The following is a 19,163-nucleotide window of genomic DNA, read 5'->3' on the forward strand; positions in this document are numbered from 1 at the left end:
TGTCCCGGGGTCCTGGCCCCAATACGAGTCGGGCCTTCCCAGCGGCCATTTTGTTGCTATGCAGTCTACCATCCTGTCCACTGGGTCGCAGCAGGATTGGGGGTGTGTGACTTTTGGGAGTGTGGCAGAGCGATCGGAGAGAGCTGCTCTGGGGTACGGTGACCTCCTGGAGGCCCTTGGTGCCCTTCATTTCTCCTTGGCTCATGGCGCCGGGGTCCTGGGGAGGAAGCTAGATGGGGTGGCATCGGCGTTGGGACAGTGGCGGCATGCTGGTCCACAGGTACACAGTGGCTTCCCACACTGCACACAGGAGGAAGATGTTGCGCCCCCCCCTGCGATTAGTGCACAGCAGGACACTCCGGACAGTATGCTACCGTGTGGTCGGCTAACTGTGGGCTTGATCTGTTCCGGAGGTATTGGACCTGAGTGGAAGATGGTGGTCTTGTCCCGTGCACGGTCTCCGGCGACCCAGGGACAATTCCAGCAACGTGTGTCTCCTTTGGCTGATTCAGCCTGTCTGGACCTTGTGTGCAGTGCAGATCCTGGGGCAGCACTGGAAAAGACGCCCCTCCATGATGCGGTCTGTGCTGGTACTCAGAGACTTCCACCCCACCTGTGTGCGTCGCTTCCCGGTTGTTTTTGGACACTCCTGTACCTTGGAACATCGGACATGGTGCTGGGTCGAGGGGCAGGCATGGGCAGAATCGCAAAGAGTGGTCAAGGCTGAGGCTGATCCTTCGGGGGTGGTCACCTAGTAGACGGGCGGACTCATGGTTGCGTGCTCTCATGGTTATTCGCATAGTTGGTGCATAATGTTCCCCATTCCCCCCCTTTTTTTTTTTGATATGATCGACTTGGTGCTGCCTATTGTTTGCTGTGGGGAGACTTCACCGTGCGGGAGGGAGAAGCCGGGGGTATGTTTTGAAGGCCCTCCTCCAGTTTATTATACTCTCTCCGCCCCCCCGTCTGGTGGGGTTCTTTCTTACTCCTTTTTCCCTGTTTCTTCTATATTTCGGGTCTAGTTCCAGGGCGACAGGCACACTGCTGGGGGGTGGGGCCATACTCATTCGCAGAGGTGCAGGGTGGGGGGTTGGGGGAGGGGACTCTTTAGTCTTTATCTCTTTTTCCATGGCCTCCTTTTTCTTCTCTGTTTCTTCTTGTTTTCCTTTTTCTGGGATCAGCGCGGTACATTTCCCTTATTGTGAATCGTTGCCTCTTTATGTGTGCCACAGTTTCCGGGGTGTTCGCTGGGCGTTAGGTATTGGGGTCTGCAGGCGCAACTGTTTTTGATATTCTTCCCCATCCGGACTTTCCTGTGTCTGCGCCATTGATTCAATATATTGCTGCTTATTGCTTACGTCTCTTATCCTTGCCCCTTATCGCTGTTGGGAAATTGTTTGGCACCTGATCCTACTGTTTTGTCTTATCATAAAATGAAAAACCCTTTTTCTCCTGGTGTCCTACCTGCGCAGCTCATTGGCCGGACTATATTGGATTGAAGATTTTGCTCTCCGAGGTGCCGCCTGTGTTTACATTTGCTTTTATTGTTCTGATTACTTAGCGGCCGGCCCCGGGGGGTTGTAGGCCCATACGTGTAAATGATTGAAACGTCAATAAAGGTTTTTCAACAAAAAAAAAAAAAAAAAAAAAAAACAAGCAGGGAGGAGTGGGGTTTCTTTGTCTCTGCAGAGAGGCTTTGCGTCTCTGGTCCTGGGCTCAGGATCATCAGATTTGTCTGATGGCAAATCATCTGGCCGGACTTCTGAACGTGCGTGCAGACAGTCTCAGTCGGCAGTTCTCCGCCTACCACGAGTGGAGGCTCCATCCAGAGATGGTTCGTCATGTCTTTCGGACATGGGGAACTCCTCGGGTGAGCCTGTTTGTCACTCACGAGGACGCTCAGTGCCCGTCATTCTGCAGTCTCCAGTATCCGATGCAGGGAGCGTTGGGGGACGCGTTTCAGTTGAGTTGGAGCTCACAACTCCTTTACGCGTTTCCCCCCATACCCTTGATTCCTCGGGTTCTGAGGAAGATTCGCCAAGACCGGGCCCAAGTCATATTGATCGCCCTGGATTGGCCAAGAAGGGTGTGGTATACAGATCTTCTCCACCTCTCCTCGTACCCTCCGCTCCGTCTCCCTCTCAGGGCAGACCTCCTCTCGCAATCGGAGGGGCAGGTTCTACACCCCCACCCCCAGAGCTTACACCTTCATGCCTGGAGATTGAACGGGGCAACCTGAATTCTTTTTCTCTCCCGCCTGATGTGGTAGATGTAATTTTGTCTGCCAGACGTCATTCCACCAAATCTATCTATTCCTATAGGTGGTCTAAATTTGTACTCTGGTGTGGAGAGAAGTCAGTTGATCCTATGAGGGCTCACTTATCTGACATTCTGCAGTTTGCCCTTTCTCTTGCTCAGCAAGGATTTGCTGTGGCTACCATTAAGGGTTACTTATCGGCTTTATCGGCTTTCCTTTGTTTGCCAGATCAGCCGTCATTGTTCAAATCACCTATTGTTCTACGATTTCTTAAGGGCCTTACAAACAGGTTTCCTCCTACTCCCTTTATTGTGCCTCAATGGGACTTAAACCTTGTCTTAACTTATCTTATGGGTTCTCCCTTCGAGCCCTTACACAAGTGTCCTTTGAGACTGTTGTCTTTCAAGACGGTGTTTCTCATTGCGATCACCTCGGCAAGGAGGGTAAGTGAGCTTCAAGCTCTAAGTTCAAAACCCCCGTTTTTGACCATTCATGCTGAAAGAATGGTACTCAGGACCAGGGCTGCATTTCTGCCTAAAGTGCTAACTCCCTTCCATCTGGGGGCAGTCCATTACCCTTCCTACCTTCTATCCTCCCCCTCACCCTTCCAAGGAGGAGGAGAAACTTCACCGCTTGGACCCTAAGAGGGCGGTGAGCTTCTACTTTGACAGGACAAAAGACTTTCGTATTGATGATCAGCTCTTCCTGGGCTTTGTTGGCTGCAGGAAAGGCAGAGCGGTGCACAAACACACCCTTTCCAGATGGATTGTCTTGTGCATCAAGATATGCTACTCTTTGGCTGGTAAGGAACTTCCAGAGGGTTTAAGAGCCCATTCCACTAGAGCTAAGTCTTCCACTTCTGCATTGTCTAGGGGTGTTCCTGTGGAGGACATTTGTAGGGCGGCAACTTAGGCCTCCCTCCACACTTTTGCAAAACATTATTGTTTAGACTCCGAGGTGAGGAGGGACGGACATTTTGCTCGTTCCGTCCTTCAGGACTTTTTGGTATAGAAGGGTGGACACCCTCCTCCGGGAGTGGGACTGCTGTGGGAATCTATTCACAAGGTGAGGAATCCACTGGCAGATGTATCCATCAGAAGAACAAGTTACTTACCTTCGGTAACGCTTTTTCTGGTGGATACAGTATCTGCCTGTGGATTCCTCACTGAACCACCCGCCTCCCCGTTGTCCACCCTTGTATACCTTCAGTATATGATGGTGTTTCAAAGTGTATTTGTTGCTGTCAAAGGCATTGTATTGTTTCGTTTGCCTTTCTATTTTATTATCCACACTGTGTGTGTTGGTTTGTATATTATGTAATGTGTATACTGTGTATATATTGCTGTCAGTCCGTCCGTGTGCCTCGATGGCACGGAAAAAAGGGCGGAACTGACGTCATCACGCCAACGAGGTCTTCTAATGGAGCCGGTGACGTCAGTGGAGTCGCGAGCGGAGCCGAGCCTCTGTGACGTCGTCTTCGACCTCATCGGCGTGGACTGCTACAAAAGTTTCCGAATGTTGCTGGCGCAGGGGATATTCACAAGGTGAGGAATCCACAGGCAGATACTGTATCCACCAGAAAAAGCGTTACCGAAGGTAAGTAACTTGTTCTTTAGTTCTAGTGAACGCACTTTTGTATTAGAACCGAAACTGTTACATTTACAAGAAATGGTCCTTGGTAAGGTTAATTTCTCTAATGTTGAAACATGCTCATTAACGCATGCCTTTTCTGTTACATAGAGGCCTTCTCCCACCTGTCTACTGGGGAGGATAAGCTAGATGACCTTGAGCATAGATTGCTCGTACCAGGCTGAGGAATTGAAACTTCTGTTCTGTACCCCATTGTATTACGTCAGCTACCAGTATTTTTCCATAGTAGGTGGGTCTTTGTGGGCTCCGCAACATACATAATGTAACATCTGAAAGAAACACGTTAGTTAGATTCCTCACCTTAGAATATCCCCAGGCGTCAGGCTGGATCCGGAAAGATTTTTGTAGCAATACCCCTTGCGCGTCGCTAGGCGTCGTCTGCGGCTCCGCGTCCGTTGTTGGCGTCGTGCGCCGGAATGACGTCGTCGGAGTACTTAGACGCCGCCCTCGCGCGCTTACGTCAGTTCTTCTTTTTTCCGCGCCAGACAGCGCCGATCCGGGAAGAGCTTACCCCTTTGTCAATTTTTGACTAAACTTTTTGACTCTTTTTGGTATTCTGTCGACTCGACTCTGGTGCCGGTAGGATGCCTCGGTTTAAAGCCTGTGACTCCTGTCATCGACTGATGTCGGTGACGGACCACCATCGCCGGTGCCTTTACTGCCTGGGGGACGACCACGACGCGGAGTCGTGCCCCGATTGTCAGGCCTTGACCTCGAAGGCTAGGCGGGAGCGGTCTCGTAAGCTTCTCGAGCTTCGGCACTCGGCTCTGCGCCGCTCACGGTCCCGGTCCAGGAGGAGGTCCAAAGACCGGTCGCGGAGCCGCAGTCACCATCATCGCTCATCGGGCTCGAAGTCTTCGGGTAAGTCGAAGCGATCAAAGAAGTCCAAGAGGCGACACCGCTCTTCGGACTCCCCTCGCCGGTCACGCGACTCGGCCGAGGGTCAGGGTGGTCCCACCCCTGCGGCTCCGTCGGAGCCGCAGGAGCCACGTCCGTCTCCATACCCACTGGTCCCTGGGACTGACGCGACTCCGGCGGAGGTCAATGCCTTCCTCTCGGGCATGAGGGGCCTGGCTCTGCCGTCGATGCCTGCCGGCGCGCCTTCGGGCCCCACGGACTCGACTGGGTGACCTCGCGTGCCGGCGGCTCCGGCCCCGGCGCCGTCGACGCCTTCGATCCCGACGCCGCAGGTCCCCGAGGGATCCAGGCCTGGATCTCTGTCAGCGCCGGTCGACCTCACGACGCCTCCTCCGCCGGCACCGACACCGGTTCCACCTTCGGCGCCGTCTCCGGACGACGCCGTTCCCCGGTTTAGCCCCTATCTGGACCCGACGCCGATGGGTGAGCGTTTCATCTACCGTCCGGCTCCGATCATTCCTCCTGTTTATCAGGAATCGGATGACGGGGGCGACTGGGAGGGGTCTGAGGACCCTATGGCCATCCAGGGCCAACTTTCACAGGACTGGGCAGACGAACTGGGGGATGCCAGTGGTCTGGACACTTCACCGGACGCTGGTTTCATCTCTCCTCCGACTGTGGCCTCGGAGGAAGGTGCAGCTTTTTCAGTGGTGCTGCGCAAGGCGGCCGAAGCCCTGGGGCTCGAGTTGCCTGCTGTGGCCGTGAGGACTAATATCCTCACAGAGGTGCTTCAACCGTCAGCAAGCTCCACAGAGCCTCTGCTGCAGTTCAATGAGGCCCTCATCGATGTTCTGCAGGGCACTTGGTCCAAGCCCTCCACAGTTCCTCCTGTGGATCGGAACGTGGCACGACGCCACCACCCTGCTCCGGGCGACCCCAGTTTCCTGTCCCAACACCCCACCCCCCAGAGCCTGGTTATCCAGGCCTCCACTTCCCAATCCTCCTTCCCGTCCGCTCCTCCGGATCGGGAATCCAAGAGGCTGGAACAGTTTGGAAAGAAACTGTTCTCTTCCCTGAGTTTGGGCCTGCGGTCTTTGAACACCGCTTGCCTCTTGGACCGTTTCTCCCACTCTCTGTGGGATGCGGTGGAGGACGTGCTGCCCCTGTGTCCGGAGGAGGCCCGACATGCCATACGGTGTGGACTTGACACCACGGACTCGCTGGGTAGGGTACGATTTCCACCATGGTGGCGCTCCGGCGCCACGCCTGGCTGCGGTCCACGTCTGTTTCGGGGGATGTCCAGAGTACCCTCATGGATATGCCCTTTGATGGCGCTCGCCTTTTCGGTGAGAAGGCGGATAGTGCGCTGGCTCGTTTTAAGGACTCCCGGGCTACGGCCACGTCCTTGGGTCTCTCGGCCCCACGGCCGCAAACTTCCGCCTTTCGCCCCTTTCGTGGCCAAGCAAGGGGCGCCTCCTCACATCCGCCTAGCCACCAGCCGCAGAACCAACCTGCACGCGGTCGCGGACGTGGGTTCCGCCGTGGCGGTACTAGAGGACAACGTGCCGGTCAGTCCACATCCACCCCTGCAGCATCCGCCTCAAAGCCCTCCTAGTCCGAGCTTTCAGGACCATTCCACGCCAGTGGGCGGCAGAGTTCGCCATCACCTGCTCCACTGGCGCTCCATCACTTCGGACAGGTGGGTGCTGCAAATCGTCCGAAGGGGCTACTCCCTCCCCTTCGAGACGACCCCTCCAGCCATGCCACTGCAGTGCCACCGTATATCGGAGGATCACTTGAATCTTCTGCGGGAGGAAGTTACGGCCCTCTTGGCCAAAGAGGCCGTCGAGCGCGTTCCTGGTCCAGAAGTAGGCCGTGGTTGCTTTTCCCACTACTTTCTGGTTCCCAAGAAGGGCGAAGCGGGCCTACGCCCTATCTTGGACCTCAGGAGCGTCAACACCTTCCTCCGGAAGGAACGGTTCAAGATGCTAACTTTAGCTCAGGTTCTGGCTGCCTTCAACCCTGGAGACTGGATGGTAGCGTTGGACTTGCAGGACGCCTATTTTCACATCCCCGTCTTGCCGGCCCACAGGCGTTACCTGCGGTTCACGGTGGGTCAGGAGCACTTTCAGTTCACCGTGCTCCCCTTCGGCCTCACCAGTGCCCCTCGGGTGTTCACGAAAGTGATGGCGGTGGTCGCAGCTCATCTGCGCAGATCGGGGGTTCCAGTCTTCCCCTATCTCGATGACTGGCTGTTGAAGGCGGGCTCGCCCCAGCAAGTCGTCTCCCACCTCCAGACTACGGCCGACCTCCTGCATTTGCTGGGATTCTCCATCAACATGCCGAAGTCACACCTGAGTCTCTCCCAGAAGCTCCTCTTCATCGGAGCGGTTCTCGATTCGGCACAGTTCCGGGCTTATCCTCCGGAACAGTGGGTCCGGGATATTCAGGCTCTGATTCCCATCTTTCGGCCGCTATCCTGGGTTTCGGTCAGGTTGGTGCTACGCGGCTTCTGGGTCTGATGGCCTCCTGCATCCTGTTTGTGCATTACGCCAGGTGGCGAATGCGGCCTCTGCAGTGGGACCTGAAGTTTCAGTGGGCCCAGCATCGAGGCAACCTGTCCGACCATGTCTTGATCTCGGAGGGCACTGCGAACCAGTTGCAGTGGTGGCTCACGGACCGCGATTGGGTCAGCGGCAGATGCCTCTCCTTACCCCAACCGGAGCACGTAGTAGTGACGGACACGTCCCTCCTGGGATGGGGGTCCACATGGGAGAGGCGGAGATTGTAGGAGAGTAGGGTCTGCTTTCTATGTTCACCCCCACTTCTTGCTTTTGCTTTACTGGTTTTCGACTTAGATGTGGCTGTGGGCCTGCTAATCAGACCCACAACCCTGCTGTTCTCTCTCTAAATTGATACTATGTACTTTAGGTGCATAACCCATTTGGATAGGATCACCTTATTGGCCCCTGTACAGTGTACCTTAGGTACCCAGGGCATAGGTGTACCCTAGGCCTACCAGGGGCTGCAGCATGTATTATGCCACCCCTGGCCTGGCCTTCCATTATGACACAACTGGCTGATCACTCAGCTGGATCAAGGTCATTTAATCACTCCTTGCTTAGGTGTAGTATTCCTATACCTAACTTACATATAGACACATGTGTACCTATCAGCCACTCCTATGGCAGGCCTTAACAATCCTGGAGGCAGAGTGCTTGGTAACATGTGAGATGGTGCTCTAGCATGAGCTGAGCCTGTCTGCAGCTTTCGGAACCATGTCCTTATAGCTGTTCTATGATATAGCCTGCCATATACTCTTAAAGTGCCTTATAATATTAAACGTTTATGGTAACTATGGTTTGGCTTTATCAAAACATGTTGTGTAAGGTGTCTAACACTTTGGAATAATACCCCCATCCCATTTCTGGGGATGAGGATATTATCCCTCCCTTCTAGAGGGAGAAGACATGTTGTAACCTACTTACCCGGTTAAAGTTAACCAGAGCCCCAGCATCACAAAATGGATGCTGCTGCCACAGACACGAGTCTGACCTCCTGCTGCTGGGAGTGATCCCGGCAAGGGAGGCTTGGAAAATAGGTTTCCTGCCTTGGGAGGTGCGAGCACCACCCCAGACAGGCCTTAGTGTATTGGGGCAGGGAGGGATGAAAAGAATGAGACATGCCTGGGGCACACAAGGTGTCCCGTGCATAGTCCAGTTCAAACCGGTGCTGGGGCACTCCAGCCCCAGTCCTGGCGCGAAACTGGACAAAGGGAAGGGGGTGTAACCACCCCCCTCCCAGGTCCCACCCATAAGGCGTGACCTAGCAGGCAACCCAGCCCCCCAGATTAGTATAAGAGTGGTAGCTGGGCCCCAGGAGATTAGATTATCCTGAACCTGCAACTTGAACAGAAACTCTGGACCTTCGACATTCGACAAAAGAAGAAGACTGAAGAATCTCCCTTGTGGCCAAGGAGTGGCTACCCTGTGCAAACAGGCACCATCAAGAGACTACCCTTTGCTTTGCTAAAGTTCTACGAGGGACCGACTGCAGAGCCAGACCAGAGGCTTGACTTCCAGACTTCTCCGACCCTGATCCACATCCACAGCCGAGCTGAGATCCGTGGAGGCGACGAGAGACGTGGGACCGGCTACCTGGGAAAAGTGGCTAGTATCTTCCAGCGCAGCTTCTGAGGCACCCTCGAAGTTGTGCACCGGGGATTGAGAAGCCCCTGTGAGAAGTTGGCCTGATGTATGATGTCACTAGTTATAGTGTACACCTTATATCAGTCCAAATACCCTTATGGTGATTGGTTGTAAAGTCAACCTTATAGACCAGCTATCCTAGTGGTAGCATGGACAAGAGCAGTCTTAGGCTAAACTCTGAATGGCATGTGAAGCCAGCTGTGATACCATATATAATCCCTTGAATACCAAATGAAAGGACACCACAACAGATATATATATAAAATAAAGTGTATTTATTCTAAGCAAACCCTCAGCACTCTTTATGAGTTTAGAGGTAAGTACAACACAGTCTTATTAATGCATACAGTAAGTCACACAGGTAAGTAATACAGTTAGGCCCTAGGGGCCACGCAAACCATATACTAAATAAGTGGTATAAGAACCACTGTCACGGAAATAGAATAGGCCTAGGCCTAGGGAATCGCTGGGGCTACACTACACTAGCGTTAGTTAGGAAGTGGGAGGCCCACGGGATTCGTGTGCAGAGTGGAAACACTCACGCGTAATGCGTAAAAGTCAATAGCAATGTTACAGTTTAGAAATAGATAGATTTAGGACACTTCCGGAGTAGCTAGGAAGTTGAGACTTGAAAACTAGACACTAGGATAGTCACTATCCTGATGAGCACCGGAGTACCCAAGTTACCTAGCCCACAGGCTGCGGGTGCATAGGGGTGAAGATGCGTCGTTTTCGTCGTCGACTCCTATGGATGCCTGAAGAAAGATGCTGACAGGCAGTCAGGGAAGAGTGTCCGGTGGATCCCAAGGCTGGGATCAAGAAGAGAAGAAACCTGCAAGCAGAGGGGACAGAGTCAAGGTCACTAGCCAGTGACCACGTGGAACCAGGAAGGAACCAGGCGATGTCGTGAAGAGTTGCAGGTGAAGGTGAAGCTTGTCGCTGCAGCCAGGAGGACCAGGAAGCGTCGAGGACGACCAGGACCAGGAGGCGAGCTGTCCCACGAAGGCTCTTGCTGTCGGCGGCGTCGAAGTTGGACTAGGACTCACCAAGCCTTGGCAAGCGGAACCCACGAAGAACAAAGGACTTGCTTCTGGTGCAGACCAGGAAGGTCTGGGGTGCTTCTTCTTTGCAGAGAAGCGGGAGCCAGTCTGGAGGAGCCAAACCAGCGCAGAAGATTTCAGGGAGCGTCGTCACCAAGGCCACTAGCCAGCGGGCAAGCAACCGGACAGACGCGGCAAGCAGGAAAATGCTGAAGGGCCCCACACAGGACTCGTGGAGTGTGGGGGGCTGGTCTTCGGTGCAGATGGTGCTTGGGGTTGGGGCTTCTCAATCCCCGGTGCACAACTTCGAGGGTACCTCAGAATCTGCGCTGTAAGTTACTAGCCACTTTTCCCAGGTAGCCGGTCCCACGTCACTCGTCGCCTCCACGGATCTCAGCTCTGCTGCAGATGTGGATGAGGGTCGGAGAAGTCTGGAAATCAAGGCTCTGGTCGGGCTCTGCAGTTGGTTCCTCGTCGAACGTTTCACAAAGCAAAGGGTAGTCTCTTGATGGTGCCTGTTTGCACAGGGTAGCCACTCCTTGGCTACAAGGGAGATTCTTCAGTCTTCTTCTTTCGTCGAATGTCGAAGGTCCAGAGTTTCTGTTCAGTTTTGCAGGTTCAGGATAATCTAAAGTCTTGAGGCCCAACTCCCACTCTTATACTAATCTGGGGGGCTGGGATACCTGCTAGGTCACGCCTTATGGGTGGGACCTGGGAGGGGGTGGTTACACCCACTTCCCTTTGTCCAGTTTCGCGCCAGAGCTGGGGCTGGAGTGCCCCAGCGCCGGTTTGAACTGGACTATGCAAGGAACACCTTGTGTGCCCCAGGCATGTCTCATTCCTTTCAGCCCACCCTGCCCCAATACACTAAAGGCTGTCTGGGGAGGTGCTAGCACCTCCCCAAGCAGGAAACCTATTGTCCAGGCCTCCCTGGCTGGGATCACTCCCAGCTGCAGGAGGTCAGACTTGTGTCGTGGCAGCAGCATCCATTTTGTGATGCTGAGGCTTTGGTCAGAGGCTAACAGTTGAAGTAGGATTTTAACATGTCTCTCCCTCTAGAAGGGAGGAATAATATCCTCATCACCAGAAATGGTATGGGGGTATTATTCCAAAGTGTTAGACACCTTACACGACATGTTTTGATAAAGCCAAACCATAGTTACCATAACCGTTTAAGATTATAAGGCACTTTAAGAGTATATGGTAGGCTATATCATAGAACAGCTATAAGGACATGGTTCCGAAAGCTGCAGACAGGCTCAGCTCATGCTAGAGCACCATCTCACATGTTACCAAGCACTCTGCCTCCAGGATTGTTAAGGCCTGCCATAGGAGTGACTGATAGGTACACATGTGTCTATATATAAGGGCAGATATAGGCATACTATATCTAAGCAAGGGGTGATTACACGACCTTGCCCCAGCTGAGTGATCAGCCAGTTGTGTCTGATTGGAAGGCCATACCAGGGGTGGCATAATACATGCTGCAGCCCCTGGGAGGCCTAGGGTACACCTATGCCCTGGGTACCTAGGGTACACTATACAGGGTCCAATAAGGTGATCCTTACCAATTGGGTATGTACCTAGGGTACATGGAGTCCATTTTACAGAGAGAGCAGACAGCCTGAGACCCTGAATGGCAGGATCTCAGGCCAACTAAGTCGAAAAACCAGCTAGACACTAGGCAAAAAGTTGGGGGTAACCATAGTCAGATATCCACCTTCCTACACAACCCCCCCCAAACGAAAGGAGATAAGGCTGGCCTTGACAAGGTAAGCCTCTATTGCCTGAGTGGCCATATAAGGAAGAACCAGCACTGGCATGGTTACCCCCTGTCTCATGGTCCACTAAGCAATCCCTCATCCTAAAGATATCATAGGGTCTCCACCATAGGGAATCTCTACCTTTGGTGTGTCTTTGCAAAGTAAAAGGCTGGTGTTGAGATGGAGTACTGAAGTGAGTGTCCTCAAAGTGAGGCCTCAGCTTCCTCCAATCATCCTCCACCATGGATGCCTTTCTTTCTCTAACTGAGTTGCACTGTGCTCTCAGGGTCAGCCTCTGGCTACCTAAAGCTGGAGGCTGGGTCCCTTTTGTGGGCTTACTGGAGGGACAGGTCAGGTTTGGGGCCCTAAGGTCCCATGTTTGCCTGTGCCCAACAGAATCCCTCTGGGGGAGGTCCCTAACTACCTGTGAAGGGGATCCCTCAGGAATGTTTTTACCCATCACCTGGCTAGGGCTACTAGCCAGGCGATCCTCATTCTTTTGATGGGGGGGTTCTTGTGGACAGGGGCCCTCTTGGGGTCCACTGGCCTCCCTGACCTCTGCAGCCCTGGGCTGACTGAGGCAGGGTAGAGAGAGGCAGGCTACCTGCACCAGACTGGGTCCCACCTTGGAAGGGGCCACTGACATCAGAGGCTCTGCCAGGCCAGGCCTGGCTACCTCTGGGGCAGTTCCTTCACAAGGGGTGAGGTCAGATCCCTGAGGAGGCTGACCTTTTCCTAATGTCTGGGGAGAGGGAGACTTTTCTTCCTCCCCACTACTCTCTGTTTGTGTGGAGTGATCCATAGTTTCAGGCTTCACTACACCTATATCAGTCTGAGTGTGGGCTGAGACCATTACAGCCTTGCCAACCTTTTCAGGAAGGCACTCAGTTTGTGTTTGAGCTGTGACTGTCACAGCTCTGCCAATTTCTACAGGGAAGTCTGTCTGTGCCTGGGCTGTGGCTACCACTGCCCTTCCAACCTTTTCAGGGAGGAAAGCTACTTGGACAGGGGTTGTGACTGGCACAACCGCACTACCCTTTTTGGAAAGGCCTACCATTTTAGAATGGGTGTCTTGTTCAACTCCAGCCCAAGCTGAGAGTTCTAAGTCATTCCCCAGTAAGCAGTCCACAGGCAAGGTCGGAGACACTGCCACCCTTTTAGGGCCAGTGACACCTCCCCAGCTGAGACATACCTCTGCCATGGGATGACTGTTCTGTTTGCCATCAATGTTAGTTACCTGGTATGAGAAACCAGGCAAAAGCTGCTCAGAGGGAACTAGCCTATGGGCCACCATAGTGATGCTAGCTCCAGTGTCTCTGTAGGCCTCAGCTTTTCTACCATTGATGTAGGGTTCCTGTCTGTACCTACCCAAAGTGTTGGGACAGGCAGTGAAGTTGGCAAACCCCATGCCACCATCACAGACAAGAGTAGCTGCTGCAGGGGAATTGGCTAAGCCATGATCCCCCTGTGTTCCCCAAGAAAACCCAACCAAATTTTTGGGGGCACTCCTCCCACCACCTGGGGGATTACTGCTGACAGTAATAGGTGGTGTGACAGGAGTAGTTGGAGGAACAGTTGTGTTTTTAGCCTGTGGACAACTGCTGTCAGTTTTCCAATGCCCAGGTGTTTTACACACATGGCAGTAAGGCTTTTTAACTGTGGTAGAGGAGGGAGCTTGGGACCCACCACCCTGTGTGGAGTTTTGGGGCCCTGAGGAAGATTTCTCTTTTGCTTTATCCCCACCCTTCTCTTGAGGCTTGGTGGTATCTTTCTTTTGGTCACCACCCTGATTTTTAGGCCTAATCCTGGTCCTGACCCATTTATCTGCCCTCTTTCCCAATTCTTGGGGAGAGGTCAAATCTGAGTCTACCAGGTGTTGATGGAGAAGCTGGTTCTGACAATTACTAAGGATCTGCTCCCTCATAATCAAGTTGTACAATCCTGTATAGTCCTGCACCTTGCTGCCATTTAACCAACCTTCCAAAGCCTTAGTGGCACAATCCACAAAATCAGACCAGTCCTGTGTCTGTGTCTTCTGGGTGTCTCTGAACAACAACCTATATTGCTCAGTGGTTAAGCCAAACCCATCTATCAGAGCACTCTTCAGGACTTTGTAATTGTTTGCATCCTCATCACTGACTGTGAGGAGCTTGTCTCTACCTTTGTCAGAAAAGGAGAGCCACAAGATAGCTGCCCACTGACTTTGGGGTACCTGCTGTACTTTGCAGGCCCTCTCCAAAGCAGTCATCCATTTGTGGATGTCATCCCCATTCTGATATGGGGGGACTATCTTGCTTAGGTTTCTATGGTCATAAGACCTATCCCTATCTCTAGGGATGTTGTTGCCACCAGTGGGTTCTAACCCACTTAACTTTTGTTCTCTAGCCAGAGCAAGCTTCTCTTTGGCAAGGGCAAGTTCTTCCCTCTGAATCCTCAGATTAGCCTCCCTCATTCTGGCTGCATGCTCCTTTCTCTCAGGTGAAGTCATTCCCCTGTGAGAGGAAGCATTAGAGATGTTAGAGACATGGGAGTGGATGGATTCCCTTGAAGGGGATCTGTCCCTCCTGCTTCTCTGTGAATGTCTACTTGTGGGTCTGTATGGGGGGATCCCATGCAAACTCCCATGTAAACTTAAGTTAGCCTGGCTAAGTCTCCTTACTTGGCTCTGGCTGTCTACCTCCCCATCTGAAGCCCCATCTGACTCCTCTGTGGTGGGTAGACCCTCCTCTGTGCCTAGGGCACCTTCCTGAGATGCCCTCTGAGCATCATACTCCTCTAGGAGTTGTCTTAACTGAAGGAGGGTAGGGTTTGCACCCTGTTTTATTCCTCTGGAGGTACACAATTGTCTCATCTCCTGGAATGTTAGGGTATCATACCTAGAGGGGGTCTTCTGCAGACCTGCCCCTCCTGAGAGAGCATCTACTTGATCTCCTCCCAGAGGCATGATCTAGTGAGGGTGTGGTGTGTGCACCTACCTACACTAGTTGTTTCTACTAAACCTCTCTAGTAGTTGTAGTCAGGGTGTGTTACTCCCTTCAACCTACAACCACTAAGTCCAGTAGGACTTAAGTATTATAAACTATGTTATATGTACCTAGACAATATCTGTGTGATCTTTCAATTTAGTATCTCAAGATTACAATGGTATTACAACAGCAAGCTCAGATCCCAACCGCTGCTCACCAATGTGAGAAGTTGGCCTGATGTATGATGTCACTAGTTATAGTGTACACCTTATATCAGTCCAAATACCCTTATGGTGATTGGTTGTAAAGTCAACCTTATAGACCAGCTATCCTAGTGGTAGCATGGACAAGAGCAGTCTTAGGCTAAACTCTGAATGGCATGTGAAGCCAGCTGTGATACCATATATAATCCCTTGAATACCAAATGAAAGGACACCACAACAGATATATATATAAAATAAAGTGTATTTATTCTAAGCAAACCCTCAGCACTCTTTATGAGTTTAGAGGTAAGTACAACACAGTCTTATTAATGCATACAGTAAGTCACACAGGTAAGTAATACAGTTAGGCCCTAGGGGCCACGCAAACCATATACTAAATAAGTGGTATAAGAACCACTGTCACGGAAATAGAATAGGCCTAGGCCTAGGGAATCGCTGGGGCTACACTACACTAGCGTTAGTTAGGAAGTGGGAGGCCCACGGGATTCGTGTGCAGAGTGGAAACACTCACGCGTAATGCGTAAAAGTCAATAGCAATGTTACAGTTTAGAAATAGATAGATTTAGGACACTTCCGGAGTAGCTAGGAAGTTGAGACTTGAAAACTAGACACTAGGATAGTCACTATCCTGATGAGCACCGGAGTACCCAAGTTACCTAGCCCACAGGCTGCGGGTGCATAGGGGTGAAGATGCGTCGTTTTCGTCGTCGACTCCTATGGATGCCTGAAGAAAGATGCTGACAGGCAGTCAGGGGAGAGTGTCCGGTGGATCCCAAGGCTGGGATCAAGAAGAGAAGATCCCTGCAAGCAGAGGGGACAGAGTCAAGGTCACTAGCCAGTGACCACGTGGAACCAGGAAGGAACCAGGCGATGTCGTGAAGAGTTGCAGGTGAAGGTGAAGCTTGTCGCTGCAGCCAGGAGGACCAGGAAGCGTTGAGGACGACCAGGACCAGGAGGCGAGCTGTCCCACGAAGGCTCTTGCTGTCGGCGGCGTCGAAGTTGGACTAGGACTCACCAAGCCTTGGCAAGCGGAACCCACGAAGAACAAAGGACTTGCTTCTGGTGCAGACCAGGAAGGTCTGGGGTGCTTCTTCTTTGCAGAGAAGCGGGAGCCAGTCTGGAGGAGCCAAACCAGCGCAGAAGATTTCAGGGAGCGTCGTCACCAAGGCCACTATCCAGCGGGCAAGCAACCGGACAGACGCGGCAAGCAGGAAAATGCTGAAGGGCCCCACGCAGGACTCGTGGAGTGTGGGGGGCTGGTCTTCGGTGCAGATGGTGCTTGGGGTTGGGGCTTCTCAATCCCCGGTGCACAACTTCGAGGGTACCTCAGAATCTGCGCTGTAAGTTACTAGCCACTTTTCCCAGGTAGCCGGTCCCACGTCACTCGTCGCCTCCACGGATCTCAGCTCTGCTGCAGATGTGGATGAGGGTCGGAGAAGTCTGGAAATCAAGGCTCTGGTCGGGCTCTGCAGTCGGTTCCTCGTCGAACGTTTCACAAAGCAAAGGGTAGTCTCTTGATGGTGCCTGTTTGCACAGGGTAGCCACTCCTTGGCTACAAGGGAGATTCTTCAGTCTTCTTCTTTCGTCGAATGTCGAAGGTCCAGAGTTTCTGTTCAGTTTTGCAGGTTCAGGATAATCTAAAGTCTTGAGGCCCAACTCCCACTCTTATACTAATCTGGGGGGCTGGGATACCTGCTAGGTCACGCCTTATGGGTGGGACCTGGGAGGGGGTGGTTACACCCACTTCCCTTTGTCCAGTTTCGCGCCAGAGCTGGGGCTGGAGTGCCCCAGCGCCGGTTTGAACTGGACTATGCAAGGAACACCTTGTGTGCCCCAGGCATGTCTCATTCCTTTCAGCCCACCCTGCCCCAATACACTAAAGGCTGTCTGGGGAGGTGCTAGCACCTCCCCAAGCAGGAAACCTATTGTCCAGGCCTCCCTGGCTGGGATCACTCCCAGCTGCAGGAGGTCAGACTTGTGTCGTGGCAGCAGCATCCATTTTGTGATGCTGAGGCTTTGGTCAGAGGCTAACAGTTGAAGTAGGATTTTAACATGTCTCTCCCTCTAGAAGGGAGGAATAATATCCTCATCACCAGAAATGGTATGGGGGTATTATTCCAAAGTGTTAGACACCTTACACGACATGTTTTGATAAAGCCAAACCATAGTTACCATAACCGTTTAAGATTATAAGGCACTTTAAGAGTATATGGTAGGCTATATCATAGAACAGCTATAAGGACATGGTTCCGAAAGCTGCAGACAGGCTCAGCTCATGCTAGAGCACCATCTCACATGTTACCAAGCACTCTGCCTCCAGGATTGTTAAGGCCTGCCATAGGAGTGACTGATAGGTACACATGTGTCTATATATAAGGGCAGATATAGGCATACTATATCTAAGCAAGGGGTGATTACACGACCTTGCCCCAGCTGAGTGATCAGCCAGTTGTGTCTGATTGGAAGGCCAGACCAGGGGTGGCATAATACATGCTGCAGCCCCTGGGAGGCCTAGGGTACACCTATGCCCTGGGTACCTAGGGTACACTATACAGGGTCCAATAAGGTGATCCTTACCAATTGGGTATGTACCTAGGGTACATGGAGTCCATTTTACAGAGAGAGCAGACAGCCTGAGACCCTGAATGGCAGGATCTCAGGCCAACTAAGTCGAAAAACCAGCTAGACACTAGGCAAAAAGTTGGGGGTAACCATAGTCAGATATCCACCTTCCTACAGCCCCAACCCCAAGCACCATCTGCACCGAAGACCAGCCCCCCACACTCCACGAGTCCTGCGTGGGGCCCTTCTGCATTTTCCTGCTTGCCGCGTCTGTCCGGTTGCTTGCCCGCTGGCTAGTGGCCTTTGTGACGATGCTCCCTGAAATCTTCACTGCTGGTTTGGCTCCTCCAGACTGGCTCCCGCTTCTTTGCAAAAGAGAAGCACCCCAGACCTTCCTGGTCTGCACCAGAAGCAAGTCCTCTGTTCTTCGTGGGTTCCGCTTGCCAAGGCTTGGTGAGTCCTAGTTCGACTTCGACGCCGCCGACAGCAAGAGCCTTCGTGGGACAGCTCGCCTCCTGGTCCTGGTCATCCTCGACGTCTCCTGGTACCCGTGGCTGCAGCGACAAGCTTCACCTTTCACCTGCAATCTTCACGACATCGCCTGGTTCCTTCCTGGTTCCACGTGGTCACTGGCTAGTGACCTTGACTCTGTCCCTTCTGCTTGCAGGTATCCTCTCTTCTTGATCCCAGCCTTGGGATCCACCGGACACTCTTCACTGACCGCCTGTCAGCAACTTTCCTTCAGGCATCCATAGAAGTCCACGACGAAACCCGACGCAAGTTCACACCTATGCACCCGCAGTCCGTGGGCTAGGTAACTTGGGTACTTCGGTGGTCACAAGGGTAGTGACTATCCTAAGGTCTAGTTTCCGAGTCTCGACTCTCTAGCTGCTTCAGAAGTGTCCTTAAACTGTTAATTTCTAACTGCTAGTAATTCTATCGACTTTTACGCATTGCGCGTGAGTGTTTCCACTCTGCACCTGAATCCCGTGGGCCTCCCACTTCCTAACTGTTGCTAGTGTAGTGTAGCCCCAGCGATTCCCTAGGCCTAGGCCTATCCTATTTCCGTGACAGTGGTCCTTATACCACTTCTTTAGTATATGGTTTGCGTGGCCCCTAGAGCCTAACTGTATTACTTACCTGTGTGACTTAATGTATGCTTGAATAAGACTGTGTTGTACTTACCTCTAATCTCATAAAGAGTGCTGAGGGTTTGACTAGAATAAATACACTTTATTTTATATATATATCTGTTGTGGTGTCCTTTCATTTGGTATTCAAGGGATTATATATGGTATCACAGCTGGCTTCACATGCCATTCAGAGTTTAGCCTAAGACTGCTCTTGTCCATGCTACCACTAGGATAGCTGGTCTATAAGGTTGACTTTACAACCAATCACCATAAGGGTTGTTTGGACTGATATAAGGTGTACACTAGAACTAGTGACATCATACATCAGGCCAACTTCTCACAGAGATCAGAGGACTCTGGTCTCCGGCGGAGGCTCAACTCCATATCAACCTTTTGGAGCTGAGAGCGATCCGGCTTGCTCTGAAAGCCTACCTTCCCTCTGTCCGGGGAAGTGTCGTGCAGGTGTTCACGGACAACACCACCGCCATGTGGTATATTGCAA

The sequence above is a fragment of the Triturus cristatus genome, chromosome 8, assembly GCF_964204655.1.
Source record: "Triturus cristatus chromosome 8, aTriCri1.1, whole genome shotgun sequence".
NCBI lineage: Eukaryota > Metazoa > Chordata > Amphibia > Caudata > Salamandridae > Triturus > Triturus cristatus.